General features: G+C 25.2%; 1 long non-coding RNA gene across 1 annotated transcript in view; it reads right to left on the bottom strand.

Annotated features, from left to right (window-relative positions):
• Nucleotides 1-3,744, bottom strand: part of LOC136796290 (uncharacterized) — a 532,642-nt gene that overhangs the window by 527,898 nt on the left and 1,000 nt on the right. The gene's annotated exons all lie outside the window — the stretch shown is intronic.

Raw genomic sequence — 3,744 nt, 5'->3', positions numbered from 1 at the left:
CAATAGTTCCGTGACTTGAATTCATTTACTAATTAAATTCTCAAAATGTTGAAGCAGTAGTAAATAAGCAGTTAATTCCCATGACATGTATATCGTTCGGGATCGGGAGGCCAGTTTTTTGTTCCAACTGATGGGAGCAGCATCACGTGTGACTGGAGATACCTGGGAGCCTCAGACTTGCCCTCTTTTCAAACCCAACTAGTTTAAAGTTGTCATGCGATAGTTATGAAATTCCAACAGACCATTATTATTAACATATAAAGTGTTATAGAACTTATAATTGGTAAAGTTCTACATAAATATGGAAGTTCGTTAAATTACGAGATAGCCCAGCGCGTGTGTGTTCTGGAAAGTAATTAAAGAACTGGAGAAAAACTAGAAAGAAAAAAATATTGAATCAAACCTCGATTTCTTATTATATGAATAAGACTTTTACAAATCATTTACCAATAAAATCCAGGTTGATTTCAACATACTAACAAGGGCAAGAATTATAAATAATAAAACAATGGGAAATATAAAAAAAAATATATATTTAGATTAGATTTTTTTAATTCATGCAATAAAATGTAGAACTTCGGTCAAATATTCTGAATGTCATGAGCCCTTGTATTACAGCAGCTCTATTACCCTAGTCACATTTTTAATAATTGTTAACGAAGAAGTAACAACCGAAAATCGAAAGTTTAAGAATAAGACGATACCATCAAATAATAAAATAATTTGGTTTGTTCCCAAAAATATTAATAACATTTTAAGCTAGATTGGTAGTAAACCCGGGCAATTCACTATTTATTATGCCTACAGCCCAAACATTAACATTATTGATACTTCTTTTTATATCATTGTTAGCTACTTAATTTCTCACCCAATATTAAAATGTTCCTACTCTTATTAATTAAGAAAATTATCTAAAATTTTATCAGATCATAATAAACTTATGTTTATCGTCCATTGAGTTTTGACACTTCATATATATTTAATTTAAATAACTTGTTTTTAAATATATATTAAACCTGTTAAGAGATAGTACATTTACATAAATTGTATATTTAAAAGCCAAAGCCTTCCTGTAAATGTAACATATAAATACAAATTCATTTTTTACCATTATTTTCTAATTCCTCCGTATTTTGTTAAATGACCTATAATCGTGAAAACTTCTTTCTATTGATTACCATTTACTAATTACTAATTAACTTAACATTATTATTTTTTATAGAATTAAAATCATATATTTTGGATTTTATGGGAGTTATGAATTATCGAAGCTCAATCAAACGATATATAATAAAATAAATAATTCGTTTTATCATATGACCTATACTTTTTATAAATAATTAAAAAATGAAAATTGTCTTAAGATAATAAAAAAATACATAACTTTTAATTTTTATTTTTTAGCTCCTATAAGAAGAAGTTATAATTAAATGCTGTAAAAAACTTTATGAATGAAGATTGAAGCGAAACGTTGTGACCTGTGTTAACAAAATTTACTATGCCATCAAGGGAAAAAATTCTAGCATTGAAGTATTGTTTGACCAGAAAGGATTTTTTATTTTTAAGATTTAAAATATAATTATACCTTATAGCGAAGTGTATAATTTGAGAAGATTATTTCTCTTCAGAAAATTAATTAAAAAATCGACTTGATTACAAAAATATAACGATTTAATTTGCTATTTTTTTAATGTTTATCAATTACTATGCTTTTTTTCATTAGATAATGAAGATAAATGCTTTAAAGATAATTATTATTTATTCATAGAAAATTAACTCATAAAAATAGTTATAAATAAATGACAAGAACGTTTTTTCTAAACGACGAACAGAGAGAAAACGGCGGACAAAAGAAAGATTTTATTCAAAATCTATCAATAGTCCACAGACGTCTCGAAATGAAAACAATATGATTAATTTCTTTTCTCCTTCTTCAAAAAGAATTCGGCGATCGGCAAGATTGATGAAGTATCATCAATCTAGGAAAGGCGTCATTATTTGGGAGTAGAAATATCAAGAGTAATATTCAAGAGGGCGAGAAGGAAACTAGAAGAAATATTGCCAAATAATAATCCTGCTTATATTGGAATATTTCAAAGCGATGCAGGGATAAATATCAATTTATATAAACTGTAATAAGAGAAAATATAAAACTTATTTAAAATCGGCTAAACTGGATTGTAATATACAATCATGAAGCAGATAGATGTGTCAGAGCAATTATAGCAATTAGTCGAATTATATTAATCTTTGAATAATTAGTAAGTATTGGTTTATCGGGAAAAGATTTTAAATAACAAAAAATATAAATAAACAAATATAATGAAAAAATGTATTTGCATATCAACTTGAGCAGTAAGCTTTAATGTTATTATCTTTTAATGATGCATATAAGTGTCCGATTACAGATTAATCAATAATGCATCAGAGACGGGAAGGGACTTTTTATTTCCACATTTTTCTTATTTATTTTGATTTTTAGATAATAAAATTAAAAAGAAAAATTCTTGGGCTATTATTTGAGAAATGCCCAGGCTCATTATTTTTTTTCTTTAACAGATCGGAACTAATATCTAGCATTTTTGTTATCAAACTGAAGTAAAACAGAAGGCGGCCTATAAGCTAAAAAAATAAAACGGGTTAAATTTTAGCTACAACTAAATAATTTTCAATATTATCTATTTATCTAAAAAATTTCAATTTTATTCAATCTAATAATATTTAATTGTTTTTCCTATCTACTAGATGGATTTGAAAAATAAACATTATATAAGCTTTAAGAGAAATTAAAAATATAACATAAAAACATTTTTAAAATTAAATTGGTTCTATAACACACGGTTTTTCGAAAGACAAAAAGAAATTAGGATTTTAAAAATATAACATCATATTTATCAAATTATTACCATTCATTGCTGTGCTAGTGAATTACAATTTTCCAAGACGATTATTTTTACAATTAATTAATATAAGCATTTAAGGTCCTATATCAACATATTACTAACAAATAGAAAAAATGCTATATATAAATCACATTAGGGAATTAATAATTTTTGAATGACTATTGAAAACAATAAGATATTTTGTTCAGTTATATAACTACGGAAAATATAATAAATGGAAGAAGACACTAAAGTATAAATAGTTATAGAAGATAATGAAAATAAATAATTAAGATGAGCAAAGCATTGATGAAAACTTCATAGTTATATGATGGAACTGGAAATACGCGTTTCTATTAAATCTTTATAACCATATTATTAATCATATATGTAATAGTCACACTATAACACACTGTTTTAACATTGTATTCTTTATAGAATAACACTGTAAGGGCTATGTTGACTAAAAGTCTTAATCACTACTTCAATGATAAAAAAGTAAGAACAGAAATTACATACCATTAAATATTTACTTAAATTTCATAATTTATATATGGAAATTCTTACAATTATTTTAATACTATTGATAATTTGATGGTTAAGTAAGTATAAAATTAATATTTAAGAAAGTATGAATAAAATAACTCTAGCAAACGGGAAAACAAGTGCCTTCCGAAAGGCTGGTCTATAATACAAATATAACATATTTCAATACGCTACATTAAAAAAAAAGATAAAAAAAAAAAAAAGAAAAGAAATGTAAGAGAAACAATATCAATAAATAAAAAAATAAAATAAAAAAGATTGATCAACATTGGCAACAATGTGAACTTAGCCGGTTATTAGACCAATGACTATAAAT

This window comes from Halyomorpha halys, unplaced genomic scaffold, assembly GCF_000696795.3.
Source record: "Halyomorpha halys isolate HHAL.00 unplaced genomic scaffold, Hhal_1.1 Scaffold232.1, whole genome shotgun sequence".
Taxonomy (NCBI): Eukaryota; Metazoa; Arthropoda; class Insecta; order Hemiptera; family Pentatomidae; genus Halyomorpha; species Halyomorpha halys.
The sequence above is the reverse complement of the archived record's forward strand: the minus strand, read 5'-3'. Positions and strand labels throughout refer to the sequence as shown.